The following is a 23,772-nucleotide window of genomic DNA, read 5'->3' on the forward strand; positions in this document are numbered from 1 at the left end:
GATTATTCATCAAAATATGTACTGTTAGAATATCATAAATAGTGAAACACTGGTTCTTTAAAAATACTATTTTATAATTTGTAAAAACTTGATTTACAAGAAAAACCTCATTAAAAAAAAAAGAAAATGACTGACTCACATGGCAATTTCCCCTCATTCAATATACAACCACCAGGTGGTGATATCAACCAGCTGGCATGAAGTATCAAGGTTATCTATGTTTTTCTTTTTTTTTTCCCTACTCTGTTTCAAAAAAGAAAATACAAGCTGTAAAATGAGTGAGGTGGATTGCTTCACTTTAGGCAAATAGTATAATGAGTCTGGGCAATAACTAACTTGGAAAACAAAGTGGAGCTTCACACCTATTTAAATATTTTCAGAACTCTACACCAGAGTGTGAGGAAGCAGGTTTATGAAGTAATTTGAATTCCCTAGCAAAAGGAAAGAATGCTTTTGTATTTCTTTTCTGGGCTTCAATGATCTTATCTGTAAGATGAAGATAGATAAATTTCTAAGATTCTTCTAATTATAATTTTTTTTTTGATCATTTCAGATGACATTGCAGTTTTAAGACAGTACTCCAAACCAAGAAATAGTATCACAAAAATGTTTTGGCTATTTTTCACATTCCAGTAAATATCTCACAAAAACAATATTTGTTTGTTTAAAAGTAATTGGCTGTCCAAATAGATTTATTTATTTATTTATTTTTATTATAGCTTTTTATTTACAAGTTATATGCATGGATAATTTTACAGCATTGACAATTGACAAACCTTTTGTTCCAATTTTTCCCCTCCTTTCCCCACCCCCTCTCCTAGATGGCAGGATGACCAGAACATGTTAAATATATTGAAGTATAAATTAAATACAAAATAAGTTTACATGTCCAAACCATTATTTTGCTGTACAAAAAGAATTGGACGTTGAAATATTGTACAATTAACCTGTGAAGGAAATAAAAAAAAAGTGCAGGCAGGCAAAAATATAGGGATTGGGAATTCAATGCAATGGTTCTTAGTCATCTCCCAGAGTTCCTTTACTAGGTGTAGCTGATTCAGTTCATTACTGCTTCATTTGTCCCAATAGATTTATAATGGAGAGAGCCATCTACATCCAGATAGAGGACTATGGGATCTGAATATGGATCACAACATAGTATTTTCATGTTTTTTGTTGATGATGTCTGCTTGCTTGTTTTTTCCTCCTCTCTTTTTTTTTCCTTTTTGATCTGATTTTTCTTGTGCAGCATGATAAATATGAAAATATGTTTAGAAGAATTGCATATGTTTCAGAATTGCATATGGATTTCTTGTTATCTAAGGGAAGAAGTGGTGGGAAGGAAGAGAGAAAAATATGGAACACAAGGTTTTGCAAAGGTGAATGTTGAAAACCATCTTTGCATGTATTTTGAAAAATAAAAAAAACAATTATAAAAAAATAAAAGTAATTGGCTCTATGTTCCTGGGTAAATCACTTCCTGTCCTCTGCAAAATGAAGGACTTTGGAATAAATGATCTCCAAAGTTCCTTCTAGTTCATTCTAATGGTCTGCAATCTATCTGGTTCTGATGAGTACTATGAACAATAGAAAAAAAATTTTTCCTAATTTCTATCCAGACAACAACCATTCCCTGTTTCAACAGCAATGATTAAATTAAAATTAAAGCCTGTCTGAACTCTATGGAAACCCCTATTGTACATTATTTGATTTGTTAAGAAAGAGAAGAGAATAGAATTATTCAATTACCTTTCTAGTTCTCTCACTTTTTCCCATTTCAAATATCTTCGACTTTTAAGTAAAATTCACTCATATTCATAAACCACATTCTAAAATAAAATAACATAAAGAAAGATCCAGGAGCATGGGTGAAGAAAAGAGGTGGGAAATGAGGATTGTATAATACTCCCTTCTTTCCTCTATTGGTTTCCAAGTACTTTCACTTTTATTTTAAAAATCAAATACTTTTTAAAAGACTCAACAATGAACTCAACTTTCTTAGGCGCTATTTAGATTTCAGTAAATTAAATTCACCAGTAAAGCATAATAATTTTCAGTGACTTTTAAAAAATCTTCTTTAAGTTCTTGTTTCCCCCATATGATTGTACTTGGTATATGCTCCATTTGGTTCTTTTTTTTTTTTTTTTAACACTCTGTACTATTTCATAAAGATCTTTCTAGGCTTATTTGTATATCTTGTATGCCTTACTTGAATTATGGCATACATTACCTAAATGTAACATAATTTATTTCACCATTATGCTATTGGACACAGGTTATGCTAGTATATATATATATATATATATATATATATATATATATATGCATATATATATACATATGTATCTCTGTGTGTATATATATGCATATATATACATATATATATAGCTGCTGCTGTGAAAATGTTTGAAAAGACAGTTTTATTTTGATAACCCTTTCACTATTTCCAACAATTGAATTATACTATCAAAAGATGATTGTTTTTGTAACTTTTACTTTGTACTGCCAGATTTCTTTGCCATTGAAAGAAAAATAGGCAATGATTTGTTTAGAAATTATTTAACAAAATGGGTATTTCCTAAAAGTTTATTACTCATAAATGAGATGACATCTGTGATAGAGTGATAATACAGACACCTTATTCATTATATTCTACTCGAATGTTGAATGGTGGAATGTTGAAATGGAAAATACATATAAGAAATTAATTCATTGGTAGTCAGAAATAGAAGAATCTCCTTAGGATTTATCAACTCTCCTCAATACAAATTTCCATCATACATCTACTATCTAAAAAACTATGTACTAGGGACTATGGACAAGAGTCCCTTCATATAATCATATGAAGTCCAGGGAGCTTCTGACTTAAATACTGGGGAGATTTGTCTCTTCTGTTTACCTCCACCATTTAGTAATACATGTTCTCTAAATGGATGATCATATGATAAGTTTGCTAGCACTTCAGAGAAATGAAAAGTAATTCCCTTCACCCTAAACTTATATATCTTAGCAAAATTTATTGATTTTTTTTGCCATTCTTTGGACCTTCATTAAGGGATCAGAGGAAAACACATAGGGATGGCAGATTTTTCTTCCAGCAGGAAGCATGAAATCTGTAGATTGAGTAGCACAATAATTACATGTGCCATTTCAGTATCAACAACCCCAGATCAATAAAAACACAGAAAAACCTTTTCTTTCCTTTTATACACAGAAAAATCCCATCTGTGATGTGTCAGGGAAAGTATCATTTATAATGTTTCACTAGTTTTCCTTGATTAAGAGTTTTAGAACTTGGTATTATAGCATATCAAGAGAGAAGGATAGGAGATATTATTTGTTGCCTCAGCTCCCAGCTCTCTGCTTTGGAATTTCTGGAGTTTATAATTCGTTGAGAGAACAAAGGAAGGAAAAGAATAAGGTGATGGGGGAGGGAAGAATCTGGCTCACCTCATTACTACCCTGGAGTCTTCACTGAATTGAATACCTGCTGCATGTGTCCAGCCCTTTACTAGGCAATGCTTTGGGAGAATACAGAGAAAGCTGATGATACAGTATTTACCTTTAAGAAGCTTATGTTGCTCCCAGAAAATGAGACTAACTGTACTGGCTCAACAAACATTGACCCGGCATCTTCAGTGTGCATAGCTCTTTTTTTTTTTTAGTGAAAGATTCAAAAGAACCAAAGATTAATTGTTAAGGATTTAGTGTCACTATGGCAAGTCTCTGGTAGTTTGTGCTTGTTATTGTGCTGTTTGACATTTTTTTTATCAATGATTTGAATAAAGACATATATAATATATTCATCAAATTTTCAGATGACACAAATTTGGTAGAATTGCTAACATGATTAGGACTCAAAAGAATCTTAAAAGGTTGGAATATTAGACTGAATTTAATAAAATGAAATTCTACAAAAATAAGTGCAACCAACAACTTAGTTACCAACAAATTAATTCCACAAATATTTGATGGGCAAAACATGGATGTATGGCTGTTGTGAAAAGAATCTTGGAATCTTAGTGAAGAGCAAGCTCAAAGTGGGTTAGCAGTGTGATATGTTAGCCAAAAAAACCTAATGCCAACTTAAGGTGTATTAAGAGGGGAATACCTTATGAATGTTATGGCATATTGTTGTTCTATAAGAAACTATCAGCAAAATGATTTCAGAGAGGCCTGGAGAGACTTACGTGAAATGGTGCTAAGCAAAGTGAGTAGAACCAAGAGAACATTGTACACGACAACAAGAAGATTATATGGTGATCAATTCTGACTGACGTGGCTCTTTTCAACAGTGAGGTGATTCAGGCCAGTCCCAATGCTCTTGTGATGGAGAGAGCCATCTGCACCCAGAGAGAGGACTGTGGGAACTGAGTGTGGATCACAACCTAGCATTTTCACTTTTTTGTTGTTGTTTGCTTGTATTTTGTTTTCTCTCTAATTTTTTTTCCTTTTTGATCCTTTTCTTGTGCAGCATGATAATTGTGGAAATATGTATAGAAAAATTCCACATGTTTAACATATATTGGATTACTTGCCATTTATGGGAGGGAGTGGGAAAAGGGAGGGAGAAAAAAAAATTTGGAACACAAAATTTTGCAAGGGAGAATGTTGAAAACTATGTATATGTTTTAAAAATAAAAAGCTTTAAAATTAAAAAAAAAAAAAGAGGGGCATACCTTCACGGGAATATGGAAGTGATAATCCTACTTCACTCTGCCCTTGCCAGACCTCATCTGAAGCAGATGGTCAGTTCTGAGCATCATGATTTAAAAAGGCAATTGATAAGCTCAAGAGTGTCTAGAGGAGAGCAATTAGAAGAATGATGGCCCTTGAGTTCATTACATATGAATATTAGTTAAAGGATTTGGGCATGTTTAGTCTGGAGGAAAAAAAAAAAAGATTCAGCTGCCTTCAAGGGCTAAGACCTGGGAGAGAGTAAATGTATTTTATTGGCTGGGGAAGGTAAAGCCAAGAACAAGGGGTTGGAAGTTGTAAAGAGTTCAGGAAAAAATTCCTGTTGGTTTGAGCTGTCTCAAAGTGGGAAATCCTGCTTTAAGAGTTTATGGGTTACCTCTCTTTGGGTGTCTTCAAGGAGAAGCTGGATGACCACCTGTCTGGTATGTTGGGGTGAGGTTTCTTGTATGGTTTGGACTAGATGTCCCCTTTGATTCTTTCTAGTTCTCAAAGTCTGTGATTCAATGAAAGATAAAGTCCTTGTACTTAGAAAGAATAGTTAGAAAGCAACAAATTTAGAGCTGCAAAGTGTATTAGAGATCAGCCAGACCAACTTTTTCATTTTACAAAAAAAGAAACTGAGATGTAAGGAGGCTGAAACTTTCCCCAAATGACAAAGCCTGTGACAAGAAGAACCAATGTCTTCTGTTGCCAAATTCAATTCTTTTTACTATTCAAAACTCTCGCTCACTCTGGGACAAAATATGAAAGACAACATGACAGTGAAAAAAACTGCTGAGTTTGGAGTCAAGAAAGAGATGGATTTGAATACCGCTTTTTCAGTCACTCTAAAGGAGTGTAGTCACAGCTTCTCTGAACCTTATGTTCTTTGTAAAGTTGATTTCATACTCTCAAGCACCAGCCTTACCTGATTGTTGTGAGGATCAAATGAGAGATACATATAAAATACTTTAAAAAACTTTACAGCTGTTACTTGTCATTTATCACCAAGGGATAGAATGGGTATCAATTTTTAAAGTGTGATAGTGGCTCCTATCAGTGTGGATAGAGTAGCTAGAGAAGTCTTAATGATGGAACTGTAACTAAGATGATTCTAAGGACCAACGTAGATGATTGTTTCTTTTCTGGGATCTCCTTCCTGAAGAGTACCCAAAGAGAATAGTCATGGCAATTAAAATCAGGAAAAAAAATGAGGCTCACTATATCTTAAGGTTTACGTAAGCAATTTCTTTTTTTTTTTAACTGTTTAGTCAATTCAAGATTTAAGTTCAAAAAGTAAAATTTAAAGAAAAATATATGTGCATATGGATGTATCAGAGAATTTAAACCAAACATATCATATCTCTCAAAAATCACAAAATTTGGTTAACAGTTGTTCTGGACCCCTGTAGTCAGAATATGCGTGTGTGAATCCACTATGTACTGAGACCTGTGCTCTGTGTGTGTGTGTGTGTGTGTGTGTGTGTGTGTATGGTATGAGGAGATAGAGAAGTAGACTGTAAGCTCCATGAGGGCACTTCATATCTAATCTTTGTGTTTTCCTCAACACCTAGTAGAGTACTCTATACACCGTATGTGCTTAGTAGATATTCACTGAATGAATGAATAGTTATACAGTTAAGAAAGCATATAGCAGCAAGACCTCTTTTTACTTTGGGAAGTATTAAGAAAAATATTATATCATTGTCCTGCTCTAAAGTCCTCACTCTTAATTTGAATGAAAGGTCTAATCTATATGGCTCGAATATAAAAGGATTAAGATCAAGAATGTGGAAGCATCTCACACTAAAGATTTTTTAAAATATACATTTATCATAAAGGAAATGCTCTTTAAGTTTGTAATAAATCCATGAAAAGAGGCTGTTGTGCAGTCTATTTCCACACAAAAGATTTAACCTTGCCTTTTAGAAGCTTAACATCTAATGGAGGAAATTTAGAGAAGGACCCTTAATGCTTGTTTCGTCTAACATTATTATCATTCCACAGATAAAGTGATACCCAAAGAGATGATATACCTTATTGACAATAAATTCATTATAAAACTAGAAATTAAACCTGCTGTCTCCCAAGTTGGTGTTTTGTACATAATGCTGTTCTATCATTTTAAGGAGTCCAGACCACTGGGGCCAAGACTTATCCTTTAAAATATTTTTTGTTGGGCATTCTGAAAATCTGAGGTTCTTTTTGCTATGGATCCGTGCAGTGGACAATAGGGAAAGAGTAGAAAAAGATATACAATGTCATGAAACTAACAAGAATCCGGTTCATTAAGGGAAGCTATACCTCCTATTCGATGGGCCTTCCACAGGGCTTTGTGATGGGGTTTTAAAAATAAAAACAGTGACAAAGGCAGCAGGGATGTCTATTTCTAATAGGAACGGGGACACTCCTATGCAATGGAACCTTTGCTAGCCACATAATGAATTATTTTTAAATGTATTGTTATCTATGTCTTATTGTAGTTTTATTTTTATTTTGCTAAATATTTCCCAATTACATTTTAATCTAGTTCAGGCTACACTCAAGAATGTTGTAGGCCACGTAAGCCAAAGGTTTGACATCTCTGATCTCCAGAATATCATAGCCAAGGCATTCTGGAGCCAGACAGAGAGTGAGGGCATGGCTGTCATTCCAAGGGAATTAAAGCCTGTGAAATTATTTGCATAATCAATCTCCGATTCTAGTTACAACCACCTCCCAGTGTTCAAGTTCTTTAAGCAGATAATTTTGTATGGCCCTTGAATAATGTTATAAATATACAAATGGAAAAAAATATATATCCGAATGGCCCTTGGCAGAAAAAAGGTTTTCCTCTTGTCCTAGAGGGATATGGACACTGCCTTTACTGAAGCCTGAGTTCTGCTCTCCTTACTGAGACTTCCTTTGTAAATTTTGTTTGTTTGTTTAAATGGGGATGGAACTCATATATTTTTCTGCTAACTGGACTTTGAAGGCAAATCTCATTTCTGTTCTTTACATCATTTAATAATACTTTTTTCTACAATCAAAGTTTATCTGAAATTTGTTTCTTGTAGATAAACTGACTCAAAAACCTCTAGGGGACAGCCAGAAATGAATAAAACTTAGATGTTACCAGATTTGACTACATGGAGACAAAACATGAGTTTTAGGGAATTTTAATCGGTGAGAAATTTCCAAGATTAGAACCAGTCCAACTGTCAAGAATAAAAGATGTATATGCCCCCAGGCAATTTGGGTTCATCTGATTCCATAGGATATCATTAAAAGGTAACCAGAGAAAAGATTCTTAGTTAGGAACAGATAGGGCTAAATGGCTTTTAGGGTCTGCCCCTTTTAGACTAAATTCTGTGATTCTGAGGTTATTAGGTAATGTTGCGAGTGGATTGAGTGTTAAGCATGAATCAGGAAAATTAAAAGATTAAAAAGATGTGAATTCAAACCTAGCCCAGTTTTAGCAGTATGATCCTGAGCAAGTCATTTAACTTCTCTCAGCCTCAGTTTCCTCATGTGTAAAATAGGGATAATAATCCTCTTTCTGACTTGGATGTGGTAAGACTCAAATAAGGGAACCTACATAAAGCATTTTCAGTCAATCAGTCAAACAACATTTATTAAGTACTTAGTATGTGTGAAGAATTTTGAAAATGTTAAAGCTCTTTAATTCAGTCAGCCAGCTACCATTTATTAAAGGCCACTATGCATCAAATACTAGTGGTAAGGACTGGGGATATGAAAATAGGATATACAAACGGCCTCTGCTCTCAAGGAGCTCAATCTATTGAGGGTGAGACAATACACAAGCAACCATGTATGTTAGACAAGATAAACTGGGAGTATTCTCAGAGAGATGGCAGTAGGATTAAGGAAGATTGCGAAAAGCTTTTTACAGAAGATAGGACTTTAGCTGAGATTTGAAAGAAGCTAAGAAAACCAGAAGATGGAGCTAAGCCTGAGAGTGTTTCAGGCATGGGGATAGTCAGTGGTAGAATGTTGTCTCCAAGGAATAGCAAGGAAGTCTGAACCACTGGATTAAAAAGTATCTGTAGGGACCAGATGATGAAGGACTTTAAACATCCAAAGGTCTTTGTATTTGCTCTTGGAGGCAATAAGGAACCACTATGATTTATAGAATGAGGGAGTGGGGTAGGGAGGATGCTGATCAGACAATTTAAGATCAGTTGGACAGACGAATAGAGATTAGATTGGAATGGGGAAGACTTGAAGCAGATTAGCTAATCTGTAGGCTATTGCAGTAGTCTAGGCAAAAGATAATAAGAATCTGCCCCAGAATACAGATATTCTGATACAGGTATCAGAGGAAAGCAGAGGGCATAGATGAGAAATATCCATGAAGAAGAAAGTCTGGTTGATTAGTAAAATGATGATGTTCTCAATAGTAAAAGAGAAGATAGAGTTTGAGAGGAAAGATAATGCGTTTAGTTTGGGGCATGTTGAATTCAAGATATGCATGGAATATTCAGTATACAAATGTGTACAAGGCAATTGGAGACAGAAGACTTGGAGTTCAGGAGAGAGGTTAAAACTAATATTATTTTTGGAGGGAACATTGGTTTTCGTAGTTTTGTTTACCCTGCATTTTAATTGGTCCATTTCCTTCAAATTTTCTCAATCTCTGAGCAGAGAATCTAATGTCATAGGAAATCATTCATCAAAATGTACCAGAGAAAAGATTCTTAGTTAGGGATTGAGAAGGCTAAATGACTCTTGAGGTCCATCCACAATGGAAAAACAAAAATCAAACAGCCTCTGCCTTCAAGAGATTTAGATTCAATCAAGGAAAACAACACATACCCATAAAAGAAAACACAAAATAAATACAAACCAAATGTTCATTTGCTTTGTGAAAAACTCATCCTATAGACTGAATAAATTGAATAATTTTGATTTTTACTTTACTTGTGGTTCGTGAAGTTACCTATCCTCGATTTAGCAGTCCCGGGACTGAGTGTTCTCACTGCAGAATTCATTCTCACTAGAAGTTCCCTTCCCTTTGCCTGTTCCAGCCTAGATTTCCTCTTGAACTTGGAGACCAGTTGACACTTTGAGAATCTTTCTGGCTGTCTTGTTGATTACCGCCAGTTCTCATTGAGTTTTCTCAGGCTCTGTCCACTTATTTCATGTCAGCTTCTCAGAGAATTTACATCTGTCTCTACTGGGATCTCATCCAGGGACTTTTTTCCTTTGATTTTCTTCCTCCCAATGAGAAGAATACTAGTCTGGAAACGGAAATCTATATGTCACCTGTGTGAATGTGGGCAATTCATTTAATCTCTCAAGGCCTTCAGCTTTAAAATAAGGGGGCTGGATTAAATGAATTCTAAATTCTCTTAATCTACGACCCTGTTATCCTATCATTGATCTTTCTGCCTTCCATTCTAGATCTATAATCCACTCAGGGGTGGAAGGTGGACAATGTCATGTCTCTCTAACATCTAATTCTACTTGGAAGAGCACAGATTGTGACATCTCTAAGGGATCTTAGATCCAATCCAGCCTTGTCATTGTACTGAGAAAGCTGAGTTCTCAGAGGAATCCAGGGGATTCCTGATTTCCAGTCCACTGTTCTTTCCACTCTCCTTTGAGAATCAGGTTGTTGAGCTTTTAAACTTCCATTCTCCTGTTTTTTTCTTGTTGCAGTGTGCCTGGGATCTCTTTTATACAGGAAAACCTGCCTGGGCTGGTGGATATTAGTGAAGAGAACTAGTCTACACCAATTTCTCCCTTGCAGCATTCCTTTCCAAGCCCTTCTTTCTAAATAACTCTAGACAAAGAAGCAAAGCCCACCAGAAAGAGCGTAAATCTGGTGAAATGATTGCTCCCTTTCCTTTTCTTCAACTTTGGTACCTGCGTGCAGGCTGTGGGAGCAGGAGCCCAAACAAGGGAGATGGATGTTGGGGACCATCAAAGGAGAATATGGGCAGCCCAGAATAGCTTTATACCTGCTCACTCCACAAAGGGGCAGCTAGCTCCCCCGCCCTCCCCCATGGCATTCCTAGTGGTTTTGTCTGCAGGGCCTCAGGGGACTGGCTGGCTCTGTTCCCAGGGCATTTAATCCTCTCCTTCAAGAGCCAAAATTTATCTGGCCTCAAGCCCATGGAACTTTGTCAACACCCCCCAGCCTTCCCCCTCCCCTGGTGTTTGCAATGTTAGGAATTAACAGTGTGCCCCTCAATGCATGGCGACGTGCTCTGGGGCAAGCTAATCCTCTCCAAAGGACCTGGGAGGGAGGGGAGGTGTGAGTGATAACCTTGTCTCTGTGTCTCTCTGTTTCTTTATATCTTTATCTTTATCTCTGTTTCTTTGTCATCTTTCCTCTGTTTTTCTCTCTCACTCTCCCGCCCTGTCTGTCTCTTTCTGTGTCTTTCTCTTTCGTTTGTTTGTCTCTTTCTGTCTCTGTTTCTGTCTCTGTCTGCTGTCGCTGTCTGTCTGTCTCTCCCTCTCCCTCTTTCTCTCTTCTTCTCTTTCCTTCCTTCTCTCTCTCCTTCCCTCCCTCTCTTCCTCTCCCTCCCTCTTTATTTCTCTCTCTTCTATTTCTTGTCCCCCACACACACATGTGTGTGTCTTTCTGAATAGATGTGTCCACACAGACATATTTAAAGCCAAATAGGATGTTATATTTGACCCTAGAAATGTCTGCCCCATTCATTCCATGCGAAATTATATAGTTAGCTCAATAATTCGAGCCTTGCTGAATCTATGTTAAAGAGCCCTGTAAATAATCAATCTTACTTCATTGCTTCAGAGGTTTGGGATTTCTTGGTATGTTGACCCAGATCACAACCTTTCTTCTTTTTATGCCTTGAAAAATCTGTCACCTTGCAGCCATCCTGAATGGATCTTTTCAAACTTAATTAGGTTGGTCCTCACATGACTGACTTACTGGTCCCATGTTCCATCTTGGTAAGACTTTATTGGAGTATGATTATGTTTATAACGATACATATATAATATACATATGTAGTAAAGAAATTCTATTTCTGCAAGGAAGTTTTTATTTATATAGGTTGTTATTTAGTTGGGTCTGACTTTTTGTGATTTTATGGATCACAGTATACCAGTACTGTCCATGGATTTCCTAGGCAAAGATACTGGAGTTATTTGCCATTTTTTTCTTCATTAGACTTAGACAGATGTGCTCAGGGTTCAGCAATTAGCCTGGGGTTAGATTTAAACTCAGATCTTCCAGGTCCATCTTGCTGCACTTATTTATATACAAAATGCCATAGGTATGATAAATTGGAGCATTTTTCAGAGTAGTTTTTATTGGAAGATATGTGTTTCCCATATATATACAGACAAACACATACACAGAGAAAGTTTCCCTTTGATAACTCACTAGCAAGAAAGTGACCCTGCTTTAATTGCTATGCTTGTAGGCTTTGCAAGAATACCACAAACTGTGATAGGATTTATCAAGTTGGAAAGTATTCAAATTTAGGTCCAAAGATAGATTGTATATCTGTCATATGAGGATCAACCCAGCTAAGTTAGGAGAGATCATCACCAAAAGATTAAACATATTCTAGATATAATTTTTGGGGGGCTTTTGAAGATTTTCTACAGGAGCCCAGAATGATTTGGGATCTGTTTATGGATGAAGAGAGTATCCATACTAATAAAACCACCAAACTCTTGAGGGGTTGAAAAGCATGTGCATATGCTCTCATAGTTCAAACATGTTTTTACCATTAAGTCAAGTGTTTCCCACTCAATCAGAGTTTCTGTTGGAAATGTTTTCATTATGGAGAAGCAAATGCTTACTGAATGCCTACAGTGTACGAGACAAAGCACTCAGTATTGTAGATTTAGGACAGACTAAGACAGAACCTTTCATTCAAGTGGCTAATGACATTAAGCCAAATATGACAATGGCCAAATGGCCCAGATAACCCATTCTATTGTAAAAGATCAGAGGAGGTAGAGATATATCCCTATAGGGGTTTGAGAGGTAGTCTGATCAGTACAAAGTGCAATGCAGACAAAAGGAAAGGATTACTCTTTTTCAGTCTGTGTTAATTTTTTTTTTAATGGCCAACCACCTGAATTCTAGGTAAGCTGCACTTCATTTCTTCCAAATCTAAGATCTTGCCAAACCCCTGTGGGGATTTGAGAGTAGTCTAATTAGTACAAAGGGCAATGCAGACAAAAGTAAGGGATTATTCTTTTTCAATCTGTGTTAAAATTTTTTTATTGCCAACCACCTGAATTCATAGAAGAAGCTGCATCTTATATCTTCCAAATCTAAGACCTTGGCAAGACCTTCTTGACACAGTGGAGACAGGTACTGTTCAGAGCATAATATTCCAAGGTGTTCCCTGCCCACTGGCAAACACTCTTAGCTAACCAGGATTGGGGTAAGCATTGCTTGCTGATGATGCAGATTCCCTAAGTTAATTCATCTCATCATTCCTCTGGGTGTCTTGAAAGAGAGCCAAAAAATAAAGCCAGGTATGATCAAACTGAAGATGGGAGAAGGGAGAATGGAAATTCTCCCTTTTTTAAGACCAAATTGGAAATCTGGGTACAGAGGGTTTTGAAGCAGGGCTGCTCCCAGATTGCTATTCATTCTCTGCTTCCTGCTGTGGACTTGGATTAAGAAATCATTTTTTTCAGTTCTCTTTTTTGCAAAATCTGGAGCTGGGTGTGGTGGGCAGCCATTTTTTGCTAATGATTTGCAAAATGCTTGGAAGACAGAAAAAAAATATTTCATTGATGTTAAGTGTTCCTAATTATGGTTATCACCACATCGTAATTAGGAAGAACCCCAAGCTGGTTAATTGAACCCTGAACTTTGGCCTCCTTTTAGAAAGAACTCTTTGAATTCTGCATGGGGACTTGGTAAAGTCAGTCTATTTGTTGGTTGATAAGAAAAGCCAAATTGCTAGGGAAGATGCTCACTCCATTTAGCCACTGTTTTAAATACCATTGCCACTTGGGATTTTCTCCTTTTCATGAGGACCTTTCAAACAGTGAGCTTGCTGCTCTGCTGTACACAATACAGCCATGCTATTGGTTGCATGTGGTTTTCTGTAAGCCTTGGTAGCAGGCCCATAAAATGTAGCACCTGTGGGCTGTTAATGACTCAGCTCAGGAGACAGGATGGTACAGAGCTGGATTTGGAGGTCAAACACCGAGATTCAGATTCCGGCGCATCACTGAACTTCACAGTTTCCTTACTTGTGCAACAAAGGTGTTGAACCCGATGATTTCTCAGAGACTTTTCAATTTTTAATTCTATGGTGCTAGGATCTTATAAACTTACCCTTAAAGAGAAAGATTGCTCGCTGAGACACAGAAGTTTCTAGGGAAGCACAGGCTATAATTTGATTTTAAAACATTTGATTTTAAATGTTTCTGCTCAAGAAATTTTTTTTTATCATCAAGCCAATGGAAATATACAAATGCAGCCAATAAAATATATCAAAATGGTATGCAGTTTTGGGGAGGAAGGTTATATGAATTCTGGTGTTGCTAGAGAAGTTATATAAGAAATTACATATAGAAAATGTTAGTTTTATATATAATTATATATAAGTAAATATATGTATATATAGCATATATATAATACATATATATAATATGTTAGGACCCTTTTGTTTTAGGAAACTGATGTCCCTATACTTAGGTGGTTCGTGCAGCAAAAATTGAGGATAATTGAAAGCCAGTCAGTATGTTCTATTAATATCCATGTGCATTCCATCTGAATTAAATGCTAGATCAGTCAGTTCTTAAACTCTTTATTAAATATCACACGAAAAGACCAAAGCAAAGTCCCTCACATGTTGGATGGGACCCTGAGATGGAATCCTGAGAAGATTTTGTGGTAGGAAATGGACAAGATAAATTCACATGGGATAAAGTTTCAATCTGCATTATACTTTCACTAGTAAAGAAAAGATTACATACGAATCTACTCATGGTCAACCCATCAAAGTTACAGCTACTTCCCATAAGATGCAAATCTCTTCCCTAAAAATCTCTGGCAAATTTACCTTTTGAGCAATGCTTATGTTAGTAACATTTTCCTTTCCTCCCAGGTCAGGTGTTGCTTCTTCTCTGATGCCTACTGTGTGAACCAAAAGCTCTACCTGCTCTGCCCCCAGTCACCAGCTCTCCATTCACAAGCCTTCCCAGAGAGGGGTGCTGTTTCCAGCTTTCTTACTGCTGCTCTCCCAATATTTGCTTTGGCTAATGTCTAACACACTGGCTTGGAGAATGAGCATTCAAGTCGAGGCTTGAGTTTTTGTGGTCTTTTTTTTTTAATATGTGCTATTACATCATTTAGATTGCACAGTTGCATCAATATTTGGAGAGTGTTGCAAAGGTTTTGTTAATTATAGATCTTCACACACTTTTACGACTATAGAGTTTCAACCACCCTCAAACTTATGGAATTACCAGAGGGTTAGTTAGTGATGGTGGATATGTGTATGTGTCTGTGTGTGTTACATTTCAAGGGGACATTTCAGTTGAAGAGATAAAGCACTGTTAAAGATTTGGGTTGATCTTGTATTGCAAGTCATTAGGCATGTAAGAAGATCTCATAATGAGTACAAAGTCACTCAAAGAAATAGATTCGTGGGAGAGTGCTAAATTGTAACTCTGGAATGAAATCAATGAGTTCAACCCCTTCAGCAGATAATGAGGAAATTAAAACCCAAGAAGTTGATTAGCCAAAAGTTGTACAGTAAGTCCATTGGGAAAGCCTGTCTGCCCATTGCCATATTTATTTCCATTTCAGAAATAGCTTTGCAAAAGCCAACCCAGTTTTACAATTAGTCTGGGAACTATCAAGCAATTAATAAACATTTATTAAATACCTACTATGTGCCAAGCACTATGCTAAGACTGAGGGATACAAAAAAAAGATAAAAGGTAGTCTTTATCCTTAAGCAGCTTATATTGAAATAGGGGAAACAACATGCAAATATATGCTAAGCAAACTATTAAAACCGGAAAGGTCAGGAGAGGTAATGTATGAAAGACTTTAAAGGCCAAACAGGGCATTTTGTATGGCACTAAAAAGCCACCAGAGTTTCTTAAGTAGATGGGTGATCTGATCAGACTTGTGTTTTAGGAAAACCACTTTTTGCTTGAATGGAGAATGGGTTGGAGTGGAACAGACTTGAGTCAAGTAGATTTATCAGCAGACTACTTCAATAATCAATATATGAATTGATGAAGGCTTAAATTAGCATGTGTGCAGGGTCAGAGGAGACAAGGGGGTTCATTTAAGAGTTGAAATTGCCAGTTCTTTATAATAGCTTAGATATGGGGAATGGGAGTATACGTGGGAGATAGGGAGAGATGATAGTGAGGAATCCAGAATAACTCTTAGGCTGTTAAGTTTGAAGAACTGGGATGATGGTAGTGCCCTCTTTAGCAATAGGGAAGATAGGAAATAGGTAGGGTTTAGGGAAGAATTTAATGAGTTCTGTTATGAACATATTGAGTTTTAGATGTTTATTTTTCAAAGACCTCGAACTTATCTTGAGCTCATGTCAAGATCTCTTAGGGCATTTCATTTTAAAGGAGGGGTCAACTATGAGGAACAACTGGAATTATTGGCCCTTATGTCAGCCCCAAACATCGGCTCCTTTTAAAATTCTGTGATCTTTAACATTCTCACGTGTGTCTGACAGTGAGGTTGGATTCTTAGCTGTGGTTCTGGATTGAGTTACCAAAGAGGCTGAATCAGTGCCAGATTTGGTAGCCCAATCGTTGGACATGGGCAATTGGGATCACGTTTTGACCATTTGGCATCAGGGATCAAGTTTTAAAAGATTTTCATCTCTAGCCTTTAAATCCCTGAGCTAGTAAGACCAGTAGTACCACTTGGTCCCGATGTCCCATAGCAAATTCTTAAATTAGCATCACCATGAGGAAATGCTTTCTTGAGAGCATCATGTGCCCTACTCGCAGTGTCCAAGTTAGGTTACCTAAGTGAAATACTGAAATTTATAACCATTAAATGTTATTTAAATTAAAGGCAGGAATCTGCCTTGTTACCTTTGGATTTACTCCTGTATGGGTATGAATTGACCAAACAAAAATTTATGATTTGTATAGCACAAATTTTATTTCAAAAAAATAAATTTCTTTTACCCTTTCAGGGGTGAAAGTTCAGGTATTAAAACTTAGTCAGAAAGAAGTATCTATGTGTGTTCTACCTAGTCATGTTCACAAAGCTAATTGCCCATGATTATTCTCAAAGTAGAATTGGTGACGTAATTGATGGTGACTAGGACTAAAATGAAGATATCAAAATAGCAATGTCTATTTATGGAATTCTTTATGATTATAAGTTTTTTTTTTTACTACTTATGTTATCTATGGGGGGGATAGCACTTTGTAAACTATAACTTTTTATCAATATGGGTTGTTATCTCCTTGGATACTTTTGACAATGCTCCAAGGTATATAGGAGAAGTATTCCTATCTCCATTTTATAGATGACTTGAATAGATCGTTAAGTCTCAAAGAAGTTATGTGGTTAACTCAAAATCACACATATGCTAAGGTTCATAATTAAGACTCAAACCCATCATTTCCAATCCAAGTATAATTTTCTTTTCTCTTTTCCTCGTTAGCTTTCCACTATTTGACATAACTTTTGTAAAGATTGTCATACCTGTGAGACTAGAAACATCTTATCCTGGGATTCTCAGCCCAGCTTACTATGACTTACAGATGTAAAGACTTTTAGATGGATGAGGATGAAGTAGATTGCTTTGATTTTGAGAGTCAGAAGATAACAGAGTATATAGCTAAAGCTTTCAATTCCAGGAATTGCCACACCTCCTCTCTCTTTTCTCCTGTTATACCCACAAGTAATTCATCTTTATTCCTCAGCTTCCCAGACTGTGAGAACTTCTTGCCCAGCTCAGATCTGAACAAGACAGGAATGAGGGCCATCCTCACTGTTATATGCACATTCTTGGATGAGGCTTTATTGTTGCCTCACATTTGATTATGACACAATGCTCATTACAAGTGCCATTTCCCCATCCCTGCTCTCTTTGGTTTCATTGTTAGGTACTTTAAGCCCTTACAGGAAAAGAGGCCACAATGGTCAATGTTTATTCTCATCATGTTATGCAAGAACCTATGATGGATGATGTGTCTGGCTTGCAGCTTCACCAGATTCAGCCTTTATATCTTTATGATTGATCTAGGGTTTGACCACAGTGGTTGTGTTTGTTGAATGTAATTTTCCCCTCCAGCTTTTTATTTCTATAAATAGCAAGATTAACTTGCACATAATTTTGAAGATAACCATTCAGGAGGCATCATAACATGTTCAAATAACACATCAATTATTAAAACTCCCTAAGTAGGTTTATCACATTATTTCTCTGTAAAATGGGGATAATCATTCTTGTGCTATTTTTTGACTCATGAGAGTCAAAAGAGATTTTAAAAAATCTTTGCATTACACTTTCAAAATTTTATGACTTTGTGTAAATGTAAGCAATTATTGCTAATGGCTTCTGGACATGCATGCACATTTTTAATAGAAAGCTATACAGTGGAACATCTACATAGCACATTTAAAGTACTAGCTCCTCGAGTCAGGAAGACTTATCTTCCTGAGTTCAAATCTGGTCTCAGACATTTACTAGCTGCGTGACCCTGGGCAAGTTACTTCACCCTGTTTGCCTCAGTTTCCTCATATGTAAATGAGTTAGAGAAGGAAATGACAAACTACTCTAGTGTCTGTGTCAAGGAACCCCAGATGGGATCATGGTGAGTCAAACCAACTTGAAAAATAATAATATAACGGGAAAAGGTATTTTGACATTTTGTGAAGGGAGAAAGGAAAGAAGAATAAATGTTGTACTCATAGCCAGTGCCTGATAAATACGTGTTGCTTGGTTTGAGCAGGTAGAAATTATGGAATACTTTTGTAGGCATAAGAAAGAAAAGGAAACTTCACCAAATACACAGCAGGGTTAAGATTCTGAAGACTTGGTGTTGAATCCCAGTCCTGCCATTTTCTAGATCTGTGATTTAAGGTAAATCAGTTAACATCTCTCTGCACCTCGAGATTCCAGCCAATAAAATGGCAATAATAATAATAATAATAAACTACTCTGCCTACCTCCTACCTCACAGGGGATTGGAAAGATCAAATGAAAATGGGCTTTGAATAAGAACACCAACCATGCCATTATGTTGCTGTGTGACCTTCAACAAGGCATTTCAGCACTGTCAATTTCCTTACCCCAGATTATCTGTAAGGTTTCTTCCATTTCTAAGATTTAACTCTATACTACATTAAAAAATACATTGATTATAGTGATGACTAGCAAAAATAAATCATTTGTTTAAAATGGTAAACTACTATCTTTGGGAAAGTACTGAAAGGGGAAGGAAATAAAAATTTATTAAGTACCTACTATGTGCCAACCACTGTATTTACTAAGTACTTCACAAATATTATTTCTGATGCTGTAGCTTTGGGCTTCCGTGCTCTCTATGCATCCAGGGCACTTCTCCAAAATCTACCACACATAGTCACATAATATTAGCATCTCTCATGCTTAGAAGTGTCAGTCTACAGGAAACTCAATCAGTGATATCTTTAGGGTCTGGTGTCTTCTAGAGCCTGAGACAGAAATGATGGGATAAATATTCGTGGAGGTCAAAGTCTCTCTGAGAACTCAGGCAGGGGTCTTTATCTGGACGCTAATCCTTCCAAGGGCAAGTCACTGAAACATGTTTACTTCCTGCTTCTATTTTCTGTGCCCCTGGAGAACACTTAGGAGAAATAACAAGCCTTACATACAAACCCTGCTGGACACAAACTTGACTTCCTTTCTTAAGTGAAGCTATTTCCCACGTCATTTGATTCATATCATTTGGCCAATTTTCCTTCCTAACATGACTCTTGGCACTCCTGTTTGTTTTTGGTGTAAAATCTTGCCCTTTGGAGAGTTGGAATGACTGGGGCCCCCTGTGGGGGCTATTTTTCTCTCATTGGTATAGACATTAGTCTATGTCTTCATGGAACAGGAGGCCTGGAAGACCCCTATTGTTTCAAGGAGAATAACAAGTGTTTGCCTGCACACATAGGGAGCATTGAATTTGGATCTCCTGCTTTACAGAACAAGGCAGGAATCCTCTTAGCACAGGAACCATGTCTGCTATAGCACCTTTTGTGTATGCTACAGTTTCTTCTGATACTACCTCCATCCTACTGCAAGCCTCATCCCTCACTTCTGGACCACTATGGTTAGTCTCTCTATATGAAATCTCTCCCCACTCACTCCATCTTCCACTCAGACATCAAAGTGATCTTGCTATGGTGCATATTTGAATATCATTTATCAGTAAGCTCCAGTGACTCCCTATTACCTCCTGGATCAAATATAAAATCATTTGGATCTTAAAAACCTTGATAGTATGGCTCCTTTCTGTCTTTCCAGTCTTGTACTTTACTCCCCTCCATGTACTTTGTAATCCATGACACTGGCTTCTTTACAGTTCCTCACAAAAGATGCTCTATTTTCTGACTCCATGCATTTTTTATTGTTTGATTGGTAGGCATTCCCAGAATTCTCTCCCTCTTCCTCTATCTCTTGGTTTCCTTTAAGTTTCAGCTAAAACATTACCTTTTGGGAAAGAAGCCTTCCCCAGTTTTTCTTAATATTGCTACCTTTCTTCTGAGATTATTTCTAATTTGTCATATTATGTACATATGCATACTTAACACACACATACATACACACAAAGAGAAAGAAGAGAAGGGAGAGATATTAAAGAGAAAGAAAAATGAAAAAGAAAAAAGAGAGAGAGAAATAAGAGGAGAGAGGAAGAGAAGGGAAGGAGGAGGAGGAGGAGGAAGAAGAAGAGGAGGAAGAGGGGAAAAAGGAAGAAGAAGAAGAAGAAGAAGAAGAAGAAGAAGAAGAAGAAATGAAAGGAAGAGGAGGAAAAGGAGGAGAAACAGACATATTGTTTGTACATAGTTGTGTTTTGCATGTTGTCTCCCACATTAGACTTGAGAACAGGGATGGTTCATAGCCATTTTTTTTTTAGAACTAAGCATAGAATTTGGCACTCTATCCATTGCACCATCTAGCTGCCCTCAAGAGACACATATATGAGCTTAATAAGAGCTTGTTGGCTTGACTTAATTCTAGGACAGAGGTTCTTAACCTGGGATCTATAAATTTTTTAATGTATAACTTTAGTTCAACAAAATTCATTTTTTTGTAATCCTATGCATTTTTAAATTTAATGTACTATTTTAAGAAGGAATTGATATCTGCTAAAATGGTTGGTCCACAGGACCAACACAGGAAAGGTTAAGAACTTTATTTTTGGGAGAGAAGCAATAGAAGTTTGGGCAAAACACAGGTCTAATAGTATTATATGTGTTACCAAAAATGTTAATTTAGTAGAATGTATCAGAGGACTCATTTTGAATTTATATAAGGACAGAAACCCCCCAAATCATGTATAAAAATGCTTACAAAAATTAAAAGAAGCCTCATGGCTAAGGTGCTAGGATATTTGCTAAGTTGAGCAGCAGAATTTAGAACTTATATGACCAGAGACCCTCTAAGCTTGTGTAAAAACTTATGTTTCCCAGGCTTGATGATTCTTTATTCCATCCATTCCCAGATTTTAGAAAACTGAGTGACACCCTGTTGCACCTGGAAGGAGTTGTTTCATTGACTAAACCATATCTCTTCTGTGACTTCTACTTTTTTTTGATAAAGCTGTTCATTTTCTAGACTCATGCATAGATAATTTTTAATATTTACCTTTGCAAAACCTTGTGTTGTAAATTTTTTTCCTTCCCTTCCTGCCACCCCTCCCCCTAGATGGCAAGTAATCTAATATATGTGAAACATGTACAATTCTTCTATATATATTTCCTCAATTATCATGGTGCCCAAGAAAAATCAGATCAAAAAGGAAAAAAAATGAGAAAGAAAACAAAATGCAAACACACAACAATAAAAGAGGTGAAAATACTTTATCGCAATCCATATTCAGTCCCCATAGTCCTCTCTCCAGGTACAGATGGCTCCCTCTACCACAAGACTACTAGGACTGGCCTGAATCACGTTGCTGTTGAAAAAGGCCACATCCATCAGAATCGATCACCATATAATCTTGTTGTTGCCATGTACAATGATATCCTGGTTCTGCTCATTTCACTTGGCATCAGTTCATGTAAGTCTCTTCAGGCCTCTCTGAAATCATCCTGCTGATCGTTTCTTACAGAACAAAAATATTCTATAACAATCATATACCATAACTTATTCAGTCATTCTCCAACTGATGGCATCCACTCAGTTTCTAGTTTCTTGCCACTATGAAAAGGACTGCCACAGTTTTGCACATGTGGGTCCCTTTCCCTCCTTTAAGATCTCTTTGGGATATAGGCCCAATAGAAATACTGCTGGGTCAAAAGATATGCATAGTTTGATAGCCCTTTGCAGCATAGTTTCAAATTGTTCTCCAGAATGGTTGGATCAATTCACAACTCTACCAACAATGTATTAATGTCCCAGTTTTCCCACATCTCTTCCAATATTCATAATTGTCTTTTCCTGTCATCTTAGTCAATCTGAGAGGTATGTAGTTCTACCTCCTTTTTTTTGTTCCTGTTTTCTGTTCTGAAGGCTAATTTTGTGAGATCTACCTAAGAAAAGCAAAGGCAATTTGAGAAAGGTCTTTCCCCTTCTAACAAGGATATAGATGTTTTGATGTGTCTGCAATACTCTTTCAGGATATTAAAAGCATATTTATAAGGATCAAAAGGAGGGAAAACTAAGAGTGAATTTCCCATCTGCTTGTTTATCTTGGTTTCTCTGTGGCTGTGGATGCCTTTATGCCTCTTGGGCCAAAGTAAGACTAATCTAAGCAGGCACCAGGTTTATCCCAAATATGTGAAGCCAGTGTGGGTGGTAGAGAGACTCCAGTGACAATCGCATCAGAGAACGATAACATGGCAGTAAGTCCTGATTCTCTGTTCTGAGGATTAAGGAGCTCCAGCTACATAATCATTAACCCTGTTCCAAACTAGATTAGTTATTGAATAACAGCTTGTTTGGACTTTTTAAGAAAAGAAACATTCTTTTTTAAAATAATATTTTTCTTTAACTTCTTTTGGGACTTTAATTATTTTTTGGGGGAAAGGCATACATAAATTCAACCCATCAGAAGGAGTGGCAGAAGCTTAAAACATTTAACTAGGAAACTACAAGTAGTCACCAAACAAATTCTTTTACACTAATCAAAGATAAGGTAAAGGAGAATGGATGGCGGCTAGCCCAACAAACCATGCCATCTTTCTTGATCATGTCTGTCTGTTGAGGATGATGTATCATGCGTTGGAAAGAATTTTGTAGTTGTAGTCCAAACTCCTGAGTTATTTTCTTCTTTCTTCTAATTACTATCAGACATCATGGACGAATCCCCTTTTCAGACTTGTTTTTTCATTTGTAAAATAAAGAAGTTTGGTCTAGATGATTTCTATGTCAAGTTCCTTTCAGTATCTTTTGATTTGGATTCTGTCTCATCCTCTCTCTGTCTTTTCTTCTCCCCTCTTCCCTCTTTCTCTCTTTTGATCCTGAATAGAGAACCTAACGACTTTAGGTTTTAGCAGAGAGAGTAAGAAAGGAGAGTAAATGTGGGAGAGGAAGAGAGAGAAAGAGAGAGAGAGAGAAAGAGAGAGAAAGAGAGAGAGAGAGAGAGAGAGAGTGAGAAAATGAATAATACAATGTTAGAGCTGACTTGAATAGTGGTTCTTAAACTTCTTGGTTCTCAAGATCTCTTTACAATTATTGAGGAGTCCCCCAAAGAGCTTTATATTTATCCATATTTACCATATTATAAGTAAAAACAGATAAATATGAACATATTTGTTAGTTTATTAATTAAAATGATAATAAATAAGAATCTGTTAACAAATAATATTTTAATGAAAAATAACTATTTTCTTAAACAAAAACAATTGGAGAAGACTGGTACTGGGTTTTTTGTTTGTTTGTTTGTTTTTGCAAATCTCTTTAATGTCTATCTTAATAGAAAGCTGTATTTTCATCTGCTTTTGCA

General features: G+C 36.5%; 1 protein-coding gene across 1 annotated transcript in view; it reads left to right on the forward strand.

Moving 5' to 3' along the window:
* RBM20 (RNA binding motif protein 20) overlaps window positions 1–23,772 on the forward strand; it is a 241,704-nt gene that overhangs the window by 140,707 nt on the left and 77,225 nt on the right. The window lies entirely within an intron of this gene.

This window comes from Antechinus flavipes, chromosome 2, assembly GCF_016432865.1.
Source record: "Antechinus flavipes isolate AdamAnt ecotype Samford, QLD, Australia chromosome 2, AdamAnt_v2, whole genome shotgun sequence".
NCBI classification, from domain to species: Eukaryota; Metazoa; Chordata; class Mammalia; order Dasyuromorphia; family Dasyuridae; genus Antechinus; species Antechinus flavipes.